The 15,692-nt window shown below is 30.3% G+C and overlaps 1 long non-coding RNA gene across 1 annotated transcript; it reads right to left on the reverse strand.

Annotated features, from left to right (window-relative positions):
* Positions 1-186: 186 nt before the first annotated feature.
* Positions 187-2,116, reverse strand: LOC148762875 (uncharacterized). The gene is made up of 3 exons (XR_016026334.1): positions 2,020-2,116; positions 1,289-1,368; positions 187-295 (listed from the first exon to the last, which is right to left on the reverse strand). It is a non-coding gene; the product is annotated as an uncharacterized LOC148762875 (long non-coding RNA).
* Positions 2,117-15,692: the final 13,576 nt, after the last annotated feature.

Raw genomic sequence — 15,692 nt, forward strand, 5'->3', positions numbered from 1 at the left:
ATTCGTTTAAAGTAAAATTATAGCTATTTGAATATAATAAAAATATTAAATAAAATATTCTATTTTCTTAAAACACAATATTTTCAAAGTCTTCCTAAAATAACTTTTATAGCGTCAGAGTAAAATAAATTTATTCATATAGTAATAAAGATAATTGAAGTATGAAATTTCGTTTACAGTGACACATGGGCCCCTAACTAACCAAGAAAGTGTAGAGCTACGAACCCTTACTTCCTATGATGCAACTTCGAGATTAATTCTCGTCTTAATCAACTATCAACAAACTGTCCTGAGCCTGAAAAATGGATAGGAAGAGGGGTGAGATTAAATAATCCCATTGAGTAAACAATTACCATCAAAAGCATCTAAAGCCGAGTAGATGGAGATAATATAAAAACGTTATATCTCAATAATGTTCATAACACAAATTTCATTTCAATCTATACCAAACAATTTATTTTCATCAAAATTTCCCGGCTTATGAATTTCTTAAACTTGGCCCCTGCCATAATCCTTCTCGCGGGTACCTTCGTCAAGGTATCCCACTGAGACCGCCAAGGCTGTTCAATGACCCATACCCATAAACATGTTTTCACATTTGACACACAGTCGTTCCTTGGCGTTGGCTGAGTCTCACTCTCACGTGGTGGCCCGAACGTGAGGTGCACTCAAATCATACCTCAGGAGATACTTCACCCAACATCTCCCCCCGGAGGTAAGTATATAATTGAGTTACCGTGCCCCTCTCATAGGCAGTCCACGGAAACCCCCACCACTGTAGTGACCATGAGGTGCATTCAAATCTTACCTCAGGAGATACTTCATCCAACATTTTCCCCCGGAGGTAAATATATAATTGGGTTACCGTGCCCCTCTCATAGGCAGTCCACGGAAACCCCCACCACTGCAGTGACCGTTTAATATACCACCAGACCCATAAAAATTTTAATAGCATAATATGGCCAATAAAATGTAATTCAGTCTACCAAGACCAATCCAAAATTGTTCATATATTTCATGCCAACCCCAAAAATTTAGCCATCATGCTACCATATTGTCATAAGCCTCAATTTCAATAACATATAAAATCATAAATTTCAACACAGTCTCTATATACTCAATTTTCCCAAAATAATATTTTATTTTAAAACCAGTATAAATCTCATTTTTATTAAAAAACATTTTAATTGGAAAACATAATATTTTATAATTTAAATTCACCATTCAATAAAAGCATCAAACAAGTATAATTACTCTAGATATTTAAAACGATAAATTGTCCACTCACAGTTTTAGGAGTCGATGTACTCCTAATCTCAGTCTTCAAGCACAATTTCTGTACTTTTACCAGTGCAATTTGCTCACCACCTATCCACAATGTACTATACATAATTCACCACATCAATGTTTGACCATTATAAAATCAATTCAGGCTCGGTATATATGCATGATATGACATGCAACTTATCCGACTACCGCTTAAATGCGGTGCTAACCTAATTCGGTCTATTACCCGATTAAATTACTAACGCGTCCAATTTAATCTCAAATTAATTTTTTTCAGTTTCTATACCTCAATTGCACCCAAATTGACTTAATGTCCCTCAGTGTGGTGCAAATTATCAGTCCCGATAGCAAATTATGAAAATACCCCTAATGGGTAAAAATTCGTATTTTTACTCCAAAAATTCCCATTATTTTTCTAAACTCATAATTCATCATTATTCATCATAATTCCTCAAATAAACATCAAGATCATCAGCCAATATTCCCCTAGAAAATTCGGCCAATAATGGTAATGGAGGAAAATAAATTCTTTTCTTGTTGTTTTGTTCCTAAATATACTAAACTAACTTAAAACACTAACATAACTTAAAATCAAATTAATCTAACAAGTTTCTCTCTCCTAACCCATTTTTCCAGAATTGAATTCATCCTCAAATCACATGATTCAACCATGAAAAATGATGGGAAATGCATGGGAAAGGTAAAGCACAAGTCAAAATCAAGAAATTTTACCTTTTGTCACTTGTTTCCTTGAATTTTCACCAAATTTTCCTTGAATTTCTCCCCCTAGGTTTTTGTTTTTCTTTTCCCCTTTGTTTTCTTGCTATGGCCGGCCATAATGAAGAGAAAATGGTGGTGTGGGCTGATTTTTATAGTTAAATAATATAATAATCTAAACTTGCCACATGTCACTACATTATTGGTCCATTTTTTAAATTCTTAACTTTTAAGCTTTAAATCTCCACCACACATTATTCCTTAAAATATCCATAACTTAGATAAAATTCTCAAACTTATCCAAAGTCTTGGTGAAGTAATTTTTGAAATTTACACTTTTGCCCCCGTAAAAATCAAAAATTACATTTTTACCCCAAAAACTGAAAAATTGCCCATAGACATATTTCTCATCCCTTATACTCATACCATTCTCCAATTTGTCAAATGTGATCTAAATTCTCTCAAAATCTCAAATTTTGTCCGTAAGTGGAAAAATTACAATTTTACCCCTAGATAGTGAAAATTCCGGTTTGACTCCGAATTGATTCTCGAACTCCTAATTACCATTTTGAGTCATCTCTGAACTGTGAAACTCTTAATTTCACCTTAAAATTCCTATTTGAACTAGTTCGAGGCTTAATCGACTTAATGATACCATTAGGGGTAATATCGTCTTTTAACGATTTTTCAAACTTCCTAAATATACAAACATTCTATCGAGCATGTGAATGACATTATAATTATTTTACAAAGCAGGGTTTGACAAATTAAATGATAAACTTTTCTTTAAATAAGATTTGATTGGATACATTAATGCTTTTAACTACTAAGTTTTTGAATTTTTAAATGAAAATATTTTATTTAATTGGTTTCCAAAGTGAGTTATCAAACACACTAAAATATTAAATCATTGAAAATTTTAATTTAATTGAAAATTTTTCAATAGTTTATCAAAGACTCTTTTTTATTGCTACTATTACTTAAAAAGTACATTTCACAACCAAAGTAAGAATATTTTTGAAGAACTAAAAAGTTAAAATTTTAAATGTATAAATAAAAAAATGCATGCTTTATCTTAATTTTATAGGAGATAATTACATTTGAATCTATTGTTTTATTTGTAAATTTTAATTAGATATTATGCTTAATCCATAAATTGGATGGTAATGCTTTACATGTCAACCTTTATCTTTAAAAGTTATATCTAGAAATGACAAATGTCATTATTTAATTGGCTAGCTCGAAATATTTTTTTTTCTCTTTTTTTTTTACTCCTTCATTTTCCCCGCATCGTGGACTAACATTAACTCTAACGAAATGCTTGGAGCCCTCTCCAATGTTGGATCAAACCAAGGAAAGGCTGGATTGGAACTCCCGTCATCTGATCTACACTAGGAGCAACCAAATTTGGCAATGAGGTCCCTTGATCCTCCCACGCCATTCAATGGCGTTGACCATTTCAATGGCTATGTCTAGCAAATTGTGGCCGCTTTGACCCTCACAGTCCTATAATTGGCCTTTAGTCGGTGGGAAGAGAAAACAAAAAAGAAAGAAAATTAGAGAGTATTGCGAAAACTGTCCAAGAAACAACAAATATAAAACTAGAAGAAATCAAGTAAATGTAAAACATAAGAATTTACATGTTCAACTATCATTGAGAAATTAAACTACAATAAATTGACATGTATAGTTTATCAAACCAATCCAAGATCCCTTGAATACCCTTTCTCAATAGCCTTCGAAAATACTATTCACTCTTCTAAAGTCTACAAACCCACTTTTAAAATATAAAAATCCAAAGTAAAATGAGATTTGGACTCAATGTGGGCAACAACTTTAGAACTATATAACTACTCAATGTTGTATACAAACAAGAATTCTAATCAAATAAGATTTAGAATTCTAATCAACTTAAAACTCAACAAATCTCCACCTTTGACTTAATTCAAACACCTTAAACTTGTTTCACTAGTTGCACCCAATTGCAACTCTCTAACTCCACCTACTTTCCAACACCTTAAACAACTCTCCAAGCACATGACTTTCCGAACCATTAGCCTTAAAACAATTACCCCAACTACACAATATTGAATCGAGCATGGTTCAATACTCAATTTCACAAATGGCCAATGCACCTATATAGCCTTAAAGTCAATAGCACTAATTGACTTTAAAAAGGAACCTCGACAACCCTTCCAACTCACCAACAAGATTTTATGTCCTTTCATGATCACCTACACCACGAGAACCTTTCATCACCTCCTCGGTAAATGAAATCTCACTTTGGTAGCTACCATATCTTGTGCACTAATCTTATCCCTTCCAAGCCTTAATTTTTAGATGATACAAACCATGCAAATTCCCCCTAAGGACTATGTCACCTTGTGTGACTTTTACCACTCCACCACAGGTAGAAAATCCATATCGTTCGGAGTTTAATAAGCTCAATGATATTATATTCTTATGCATCTTTAGGAGATAGGCCACACCACCCAAATATTGCGCAACCCAATCAAATATTTTGATTTTCACCATTCCAAGACCTATGACCCTCATTATTTACTTATCACCCAAAGTCAAATTTTTGACCATCCCTTTTTGAAGTAAATCAAAATAATCCTTTTGATAGTATAAGCGAATGACACAAGCAGAATCTAAATACCAACTAAAATTTTGCATACATATCTTCTGAGATTGCTAGGATTGCACAATCATCATAATTACTAATGAAAACACACTCACCTTTGTTCCTATTACTTTCATCCCTTATTGTAAGATAATCCCTCTAAATGTGCCTATACCTTTGTATCAAAAACACTAAACACTGCTGGATCTAAACTTATTACCCTTAAATCCCATGCTTGTAATGTTGAGTCAACTAAATCTCTGCCTCCTTGATCTAACATTATTGTATCCTTCCCACAAATCAGAGATTCCACAACCACAAGTGATGTGGGGAATAATAGTGCCTTCTCTCATTCCTTCACTTTCACGTCGACCTCTTTCAACTGATCAATGATCTCGTTGAATCCGTTCATATATTTCATAAAGCCTCCATTCTCCTCATTTTTTAAGCCATACAACTTTCACTTAAACTGCAACTTGTTGAAATAACTTTTTGCCAAATAAATCTAATCTTGGAGAAGAATCCTCATCAATAACATGGTTAAACATGTTATCCCCAATGCAAAGCTTCAAATAGCTTTCCTCCAACTCTGCCTATTCAACATGCTTCATGCCATCTAGTTGCCCTTTCTCCATCTCTATCAAGGAACGCATCAAACCTTGTTACACAAGGAGATCTTTCATCATTTTCGGTCATTGCGTGAAACTAATTTTCCCATCAAACTTCTTAATTGTGGAATTTCAATAGCTTGTAACTTTCGACATCTTTGTTGAATCTTGATTTATCAAACTCAAAGCTCTAATACAAGTTTGTTACGAAAATCATCCAAGAAACAATAAAGATAAAATCTAGAAAAATCAAACAAGTGGAAAAACACATGAATTTATGTGGTTTGGCCCTACATCCACAAAGTAAAACTATTCTACTACTATTGATAAGTTAAACTACAATATAAATTGACATATATGGTTTCCCAAACAAACTCAAAATCTCTTGTACACCCATTCTCAATAGCCTCCCAAGAATACTCATCCACACCACTCTAACTCCATCTAGAGTAAAAATCAGAGTTATAAGGTGTTCCCTTTTTAAGGCTTCCAAAGCACTATTCACCCTTAGTGACCTACTCTTATAATATAAAAGTATCAAAGTAGAATGGCGTTAGGACTCAATATGGGACAATAAATTTAAAACCATACAACTACTCAATATTGTATACAACAAGGGCAGAGCTATAACATTTTCAAAATGGGGCCAAACAGAAAGAGACATTAAATAGTTAAAGAAAATTTTATATATAATTCAATTATCGCTCATCTAAAAGATTAAATAAAATTCAAAAGACATTGAACATACAAAAAAATACACATTAACAGTAATGATTGTGTTATTTATATATATGACTGAATGAACTATAAAAAGAGTTTCTCTCACTCTTTGCGTGTAAGAGCGGAAGAGAAAATAATTTTTCAAACTCAAATGAATTGCCTCTTCACTTTGCATGTCCTAGCTCTTCTCTTATTTTCTATTTACCTCTTAAATTGCTAATTAACATATTGGGTTACTAGATTGAATTATTGAGATATAATATATTATGATAGGCTATTATGTTGCACTGTTAAGATATAATATGTTATGATAGACTTAGATTTATATTAAAACTTAATGGGTTTGGATTAGTGGACTCACTTTTTTTTTTTTTGTAAATTTGATAGGCTTAACATATTAGTTTAGAATTTATTTATTGGGCTAAACTAGCAATATGCTAACTATAATGACTATAATTTTATCAAACAGTTTGAAGATTAAAACTAATTATTAAATAAAAAATTATTTTGAGAACCATTAAAAATAAATATAATAAATAAAATTGTATTGAAAGAAATACAATTATTTCATTCTATCGATTTATATGTATATCATTGTTACTTAAAGTTTGCAACATACATGCTAGAATGCATTGGTTATTCTAAATAAAAAATGATATATTGATGAAATTCTAAGTAACAGTGCAACACTGCAACTTATACTTGATAAATACATAATAATTGATTTATTTTTAAAGATTAAAATCATAGAAAATAAAATTCATATAACAAAAAAAAGAAGAACATGACAAGTACAAGATAGAATCCACATATGACATAATTAAAAAAAAAAGAATATGATTGATGGTTCGTAGAAATTTATGAAAGAAAATTTATAGAGCTTTAGAATATATGAGTAAATACAATAGAAATAAATAAATAAATAATAACAATATAAATTGAAAAAAAAAAGAAAACTTTAAATGAAATTATTTTGTTATTCTTTATTTATATTAATCATTAAATAAAAAATTATTTTGGAGGGCCATTAAAAAAATTTATAAAAAAAATTTTAAAAATTTATATAGTATGTAAAAAAAATTTAAAATTTTGGGAGCCATAAGGGGGCTCAGCCCCTGATATACAATAAGAATCCTTGTCAAATAAGATATAGAATTTTAATCAACCTAAAACTCAATAGAGAAAATATCATTTAGATAAAGTTTCTTTCTTTTTGAAAAAATTAAATATAATTATATAAATTTATTAAAAATTTTAAATTATAGTTATAACCATAAAATTATAAATTTAAATGTATAAACTTTAAGAAAAATGTAATTAATTTTGATCATAGAAAAAAATTAGTCATCCTATGTCAAACCCTGTTCTATAAAATAATTACGACGTCATTTACATGCTCAATAGAATGTTTGCATATTTAAGACATTGGAGAAATCGTTAAAAGACGATATTGCCCCTAATGGTACCATTAAGTTGATTAAGCCTCGAACTAGTTCAAATAGGAATTTTAAAGTGAAATTAAGAGTTTCACAGTTCAGAGATGACTCAAAATGGTAATTCGGAGTTCGAGAATCAATTTGGAGTCAAACCGAAATTTTCATTATCTAGGGGTAAAATGGTCATTTGCCACCTAGAGACAAAATGAAAATTTTTAGAAAAGCTCTTTTTGGCCCCATTTGACTTATTGGAGTATGATTTGAGTATTGGAATATGATTTGAGGTTTAGAAAGTGAAAAATTTTAATTTCGGTATAATTTGGAGTATAGGGGTGAAATTGTAATTTTGTTACTCCCGGGGCAAAACGGTAATTTTGCACCTCCAGAGCATTTTTCCAGCACAAGGTCTTCACCTATCATCACTTTTGACCCTTGAATAATGTGTGGTGGAGATTTAAAGCTTAAAAGATAAGAATTTAAAAAAATGGACCAATCATGGAATGCCATGTGGCAAGTTTAAATTGTTATATTATTTAACTATAAAAATCAGCCCACACCACCATTTCTCTCTCATAAGGGTTGGCTTTGGCAAGAAAACAAAGGGAAAAAAAAGAACAAACCCTAGGTGGAAAGAAATTCCAGAGAAAAGTGTGGATTTTCAAGAAAATCAAGTGGAAAAAGGTACAATTTCTTGATTTTAGTTTATGAACTATTTTTCCTATGCATTTTCCCTTAATTTCCATGGTTGAAAAGCATGCTTTCATGATGAATTCATGGCTGGTCAAAATGAGTATGGAGAGAGAATGATCTTGGATTGGTTTGATTTTTAGGTATGTTAGTGTTTTTAGGTGATTAATGATGTGTAGCATGAAAACAAGTGAAGAAAACCACCAAAGGTTTGGTGCCCATCAATAGCCGAATTCTCTAAGTGAATAATGAGGAAGAATGTGATGTTATTCTAGGTGATTTGATTAAGAAATAATAGTTTTTGGTGTAGGAATTAATGAATTATGGAGAGAAAATTAAGTAGGAAAAATCACGGAATTAGTGTACCATTGTTGGCCGAAAGTTCCAAGAAGAAAAGTGAAGATAAATTTTGCCTAATTGTGTGTTAATTAGTTTGTGTTTGGTGAATTGAGGGATTGGAAAAGAAATGGAGCAAGTTGGAGTGAAATTGGACGCATTGGCCAAATTATCGGATGAAAAATCGACTTAGGCCAATACCGGGTCTAGATGGCTACCTATGCATTTTTCATTTCATATCATGCATATATATATATCGAGCTTGAAATAGCTTATGACTGTTAGACACAATTTAGTTGGAATATGTGTCATGGATTATGGCTAGGTGGTGAGCCATTAGATACGGGTAAAGGACTATACTCGCAGACTGAAAATAAGAGTATTTCTACTCCTAATACTGTGAGTGGACAATTTATCGTCTTCAATATCTAGAGTAATTATACTTGTTTGATGCTTTTATTGAATGGTGAGTTTAAATTATAAAATATTATGTTTTCCAATTAAAATATTTTTTAACAAAAATGAGATTTATACTGGTTTTGAAATCAAATATTGTTTTGAGAAAATTGAGTATATGGAGACTATATTGAATTTATGATTTTATATGTTATTGAAATTGTGGCTTATGACACTATGGTAGCATGATGGCTAAATTTTTAGGGTTGGCATGAAATATATGAACAGTTTTGGATTGGTCTTGGTAGATTGGATTAAATTTTATTCGCCATATTATGCTACTGAAAATTTTATGGGTCTGGTGGCATATTAAACGATCACTGCAGTGGTAGGGGTTTCCGTAGACTGCCTATGAGAAGGGCACGGTAACCCAATTATATACTTACCTCCGGGGCGAGATGTTGGATAATGTATCTCCTGAGGTAAGATTTGAGTGCACCTCACATTCGGACCACCACATGAAAGTGAGACTCAACCAACGCTAAGGAACGGTTGTGTGTCAGATGTGAAAACATGTTTATGGGTATGGGACATTTAACAGCCTTGGCAGTCTCAATGGGATACCTTGACAAAGGTACCTGCGAGAATGATTCTAGCAGGGACCAAGTTTAAGAAATTCATAAGCCGATAATTTTTGATGAAAATAAATTGTTTGGTATAGATTGAAACGAATTTTGCGTTACGAATATTATTGAGAAATAACGTTTTTATATTATCTCCGTCTATTTGGCTTTAGATGCTTTTAATGGTAATTGTTTACTCACTGGGATTATGTAATCTCACCCCTCTTCCTATCTATTTTTCAGGCTCAGGACAGTTTGTTGATAGTTGATTAAGACGAGAATTAATCTCGGATCCTAGAAAGTAAGGGTTCGTAGCCCAACACCTTCTTGGTCAGTTAGGGGCCCACGTATCACTGTAAATGAAATTTCATACTTTAATTATCTTTATTACTATATGAATAAATTTATTTTACTCTTACGCTACAAAAGTTATTTTAGGAAGACTTTGAAAATATTGTGTTTTAAAAAAATAAAATATTTTATTTAATATTTTTATTATATTCAAATAGCTATAATTTTACTTTAAACGAATGTTTTAGACTTCAAAATTTAATTTAAATCATGAAATATGTGTTTCCACTTACATATTACATTTTTTACGGATTTCAAAATTTTCGAAAAAAAAATAAAAATGACTAAACTACCCTTGTAAGGTAGAAATAAATTTTCATTGTTTTTGGATGAGAAAATGGTCCAAATCGTTTGAAAACACGATTTTAGTTACTGTCGATCACAAGGGAGGTAAGAAAACTGATACGAAAGCCTTGCGAGGTTTCGGTCAGCATTCGGGATAAAAAATATCTGACGAGACTTCGCGACGGTTGTCACAGGCTCGATGGGAGTTCCAGGTCGTGACATCCTATCACATTCTTAATCTTACACACACCAAACATAGTATAATATAAAAATTATCATATTTTACTCTTAATCCTTGAACACAAATACAAAATAAGATGATATTATCCAATAGCATTCACTTATCTTGTTTATAATCGTACAACTTACGCACCAAACACACCCTGTAAATATTATATAAAATTCAATCTTCTAACTACCAAATTTTGGTGGTCAAAATGCAAAATAAAAGTAAAATAACTTGAATATATAATTAGTATAATTTGGTTTTAAATCTTTACTTTTATTTTTATAATAATTTTCAAGGAACAAAACTAGAAAGTGAGAAACCAAACGAAAAAATACCCAATATCGGACAAGACTTTTGCCTTTTTTTTTTTTCTCGATAGTTCAATTATTTCAGACCACATGACTTGCTCTCTTTGACTTTCTGGGTCTGAACAAGACTGGACCAGCTGTTATTCCAATCCTCCTGACTCTTTCTTCAACTTGAAAGTGTGTTGACGTCCAAAAATTTTTTGCCGGTCATTCCTGGGAGTCAATTGATGCGAAAAAGGTCAATTCCAGCCAATGCATTTTCAATCCAAATATATTTGCGAGTCAATCACTCCAAAGACCTTTCGCAATTCAAGCCAATTCTTACGACGGAAGAAGAAAAATTCATTTTCCGTCATGTCTGCCTTTTTCAATTCATACGATGGTGACTCTTGACCCGTTTCCAGTTATATCAATTATGCTTTTTTAATATATCTTTTTTCTTTTTTTCCTTTTCTTCTTTTTATCATTATTTAACTTAAATTGATAATATTTTATTTGATATTTGAAAAATTAAATCAATGAAAATTTCAATTTTCATTGACTTTAAATTTTTTAGTAATTTATCAAAGATTCTTTTATATTGCGACCATTTACTTAAAAAGTACATTTCGCAACCAAAGTAAAAAATTTTGAAAGGATTAAAATGTTCAAATTTTAAATTTATAAATAAAAAATGCATGCATAACCTTATTTTTATATGAGACAATTACATTTAAATCTATGGTCTTATTTGTCACTTTTAATCAGATATTATTATTAATCCATACAATAGTATGATGAAGGCTTTACATGTTCCATTTTATCCTTAAAACTTATATCAAAAAATGGCAAGTGTCATTATTTGATTAGCTAGCTTGAAATTTTTTCACCCTTTTTCTTTGTCCTCCTTCATTTTCCCCCCACCATCGGCCAATAAGATGATATTATCTAATACCGTTCACTTATCTTATTCATCGTCTTATAACATACACACTAAACAAATCCTATATTTATTAGATAAAATTCAATTTTATAACTACAAAAATTTTGGTGTTAAAAATGCAAAATAAAGGTAAAATAACTTGAATGTATAATTAGTATGATTTTGTTTTAAACTCTTTATTTTTATTTTATAACAATTTTTAAGGACAAAACTCGAAAGTAAGAAATCAAAGAAAAAAATCCAATCTCAGACAAGATTTTTGTCTTTTTTTTCTCAATAGTCCAATCTCAGACCAAGACTTTAATTTGCTCTCTCTCATTTTCTTGGCCTGAACATGACTGGACACACTGTAATTAGTCCAATCTCCTGACCTGTTCTTCAATTTATGGTAAAAGGTCAATTCAAGCAAATGAATTTCTACTCCAAATACATTTGCGGGTCAATCACTCCATAGACCACACCAATTCATACGTAAGAAGAACCGAAGAAGAAAATTCTAGAAAAATGCATATTTGGTCATGCCTACTTTTTTCCAATTCATAATAGTGCCACTCTTTATCTTTTTCCAATTATGCCAAACTATACTTTTTTTTCTTTTGTCTTTTCTTCTTCTCATCATTGTTTAACTTAAATTGATAATATTTTATTTTGATGTCTCAATTTCGATCCCTAGCTAAAATTATTTTTTGCCTCTCCGTTGGTATTTGTTAATTAAATTCATGCTTGTCATCATTATAATTTTTATTATAGTGATTTATTTATTTTCTATTTTCCTTTCTTTTATTATTGATTATTAAGTTCATAATTTTTTATTGATTTAAATTAATTCAATAATAAAATATTTTTACCCAAACAATTATATTCTTCTCTCCGTTTTATTATTGTCTACATAAATTTATAATCATTAATTTAAATTAATTCAATAATAAATATATTTTTTATTTAAGAAGAAGAAAACTAATGGCACATATGATATACATCCAAAATCAACCCAATTAAAATAACTCAACTCTTTTGAATTTTCTTACCCCAACCAAAAAGCCTCAAACACATCAAATTCAAATTTAAGAAAAGTCCAAAAACCCACCCAAACAAAAACCCAGATCCAAAAACCAAACCAACCCAATTTCCTTCCACCACCCATCGAACAAATTGTTGCAAGTCAACGCAAAATCCCTTCAAGTGTCAGTCCCTGAATCCACTTCCACTACTTCAACAAATTTTCCGGCACTAAATATAAAACTTCTTGAGCTGCTTCTCAGCTATCCACTAATCTTTTCACGATCTCGAACAGAAATTTGGCTAATCAATGAATGATTTTTGACCCAACCCAAGTTCAACTATTTAAAAATTAAAACAAATGAGAATCACCATTATCTTGTCGAGATTTAGGATAGGTCTTTATTTAGAATGTGTAGTTATCAGAGTTTTAATACTTTTTTTTTAAGATGTAAATTAAATTAAATTAAAATAAAATTTTAATTTAAATATTATTCATCTAAATTAAATTTTTTAATATTATTTTTATTTTGTAATTTTATTTAGATAAAGAGCTATTAGCTTGCAAATCCTCCCTCAATTCATTTATAAAAAAAACGAGTCTTACTTTCTTAATATTTTTCTTTCATAATTATTTTTTAAAATTATATTTCACAACATATATAACATGTTTTTCCCTTAAATTTCTCTTAATCTTAATCATTGGGTTATCAACATTGAGGTTATCAAGTTTTTTTGCAATCCTGAGATTTCTCTTCCGTGACACATCCTATCTATACCTCACAAACCTAAAATTTCTCACCCTTATGGATCTCTTCTTAAAGATAAATGCATCCAAAACCCTCTCATATTTCCCACAAATTGTTTTTAGCCACCTCCAATCACTCACAAAGATAGCCACCAAGTTGGTCCAATTCTTCCGTGACACATGCTGTCTATATTTTTTATTGATTCTAATAATCTACCTATATAAGCCATTTATAAAATATAAGCATAAAGTTAATTGAATAAGTAAACTTGAGACGAAATACCAACTTAAGAGTCAGGTTGGCAAACTTATGGTTTTGAAGTTCTCGACCTCGAAGGAGACGAGTGTTTGCATAGAAGTTTTAATGACTAGGCATTCACCAAGATCAAGATTGAGAGCTTGATCTCTATAGTTATATTGTGTAAAGTGATAAAATTGTTATATGAGATTGCATGATTTAAAAAAAAAATTAAGGACAAAAGGTATAAGAAAGGATGGATAAGAAAACAAGATCAGATAAGCAAATATTTGTTGATGTTTTATGCTCAACAGTTGTTGATGACATAAATTAGGAGTTCTTAAATTTTAATTTATTTAAAATATTAAAATTGTGAAAAAAAATTATAAGTTTAGTTGTAAGATCCTAAAATAGAATAAGAAACCAAATTAACCAAACTAAATTATTATATTTTAGTTTGATTTAACTTGATTTTCATAATAATATGATTTGGTTTGATTTTTTAAAAAAAGATAGAAACCAAAATTTACGATTTGATTTAGATTATCGTTTTTATTTGGCTTGTCAATTTGGGAAGGTAATATATAAGACTAGGTTTTCAAAGGCATGGTAATAGGTAATGTCACTACATGCGAGTTTAGGAACCCGTCCACCTCGATGAGAATAAAATATTAAGGAGTTGTCATTAATCTTTTTTGTCTAAGTATGATTGGCTATCTATGAAATATATTCTATTCGATGAGGTTTTAAATTGATTTTAGGTTCATCTAAATAACAAAACCTAGTCTACGAAATTTGGAGTTGAGCTTAGAAGTACGGTTATGCAAAGAAAGATTAGCAGCACCATGACGCCTGTTTAACGAACAATTCTAAATAATCATTTGTTATCTTATTGTAACTTTATTTTTAGTTTTATTCTTATGTATTTTTCCTTAATCATTATTCTTTTCATTTTGAATCCTATTTTAATTTTTGACTAAGAATGATAATCTTTATATTGAAGATATTTCCCCAATTCTTCCATCTTTTTAGTCAGATACGGAAATATCTTTTCACTTAGAGAATTTATCAGAGAAATTTATCTTTTCAAATTTTTCAAAAAAATCTTATTATTGGGATCATCATTGGAACTTTATTTTGAAGATAAAATATGCATGATGATTAAGAAATGCAAAGATGATGAATGTTACAGAATTCAATTTATTAAATACGAATTATAATCGTTTATTAAAAGCATTCCTCATATTCTTCCATCTTTTTGGTAAAATCCAAGATTGCTCTCTCACCTAGAGAATTTCTTGAGAAACTTATCTTTTTAAATTTCACAAAGAAATCTTATCGTCAAGACCATTGTTTGTATGTAGGCGTGTTAATGGAATGCAAATTCATAGTTAATTATCACAATTGACAACCTTTTATCGAGGCCATTTCCTTGATACTCCCATCATTTTAGTAAAATTCAAGAATGTCACATCACCTAGAGAATTCCCCAAGGAAACTTATCCTTACAAGTCTCTTGGAAAAATCACATTATCAAGATTAGCAATTGTGCATAGAATAGGTGTTGCGTGTCATGATGCATATTACAATCTATTAAATATGAATCAAAGTTTTGTATTGGAAATGTGTCTCGGATCCTCCCGTCATTCTGGATAATCTGAGAACAAATTCTCACCTGGAGAATTTTTCGGGAAAATTTATCCTTACAAACTTCCTAAAAAGATCTCATCATCGAAACCTTAATTCGCATGCAAGATATAAAACCGAAATGTATGGAATGACAATTAAAAAATGTAATGATAATGGGCAATGATCTCGATATTATTTTACTTAGCCATTGTGCTAAATTAAATTTTCTTGCTATGATTTTTAATTTTGTTACCCATAATTAGATACTAAAATTAAATTTTGATTTCTATTTTCTATATTTATTATTTTTATAAACTTTAATTGGAATGAGTTATTTGAATTGGGTGATATTAGGACATACATTTAAAACCTTCCCATCTTTCAGGTAGGATTTTAATTTAATCCTTCATCTAGGAAAAATAGTTCGAGATTGAAACCTTTTACGTCCCTTGCCAAAATTCCATCTTCGGCCCAATTCTAATAGTATACCATTACATTTTTATTTTTCCTCTTTTTAAAGCATAAATATTCTATTTTTTCTAAAGAG

The sequence above is a fragment of the Theobroma cacao genome, chromosome 5, assembly GCF_053813885.1.
Source record: "Theobroma cacao isolate CCN51 chromosome 5, ASM5381388v1, whole genome shotgun sequence".
NCBI classification, from domain to species: Eukaryota; Viridiplantae; Streptophyta; class Magnoliopsida; order Malvales; family Malvaceae; genus Theobroma; species Theobroma cacao.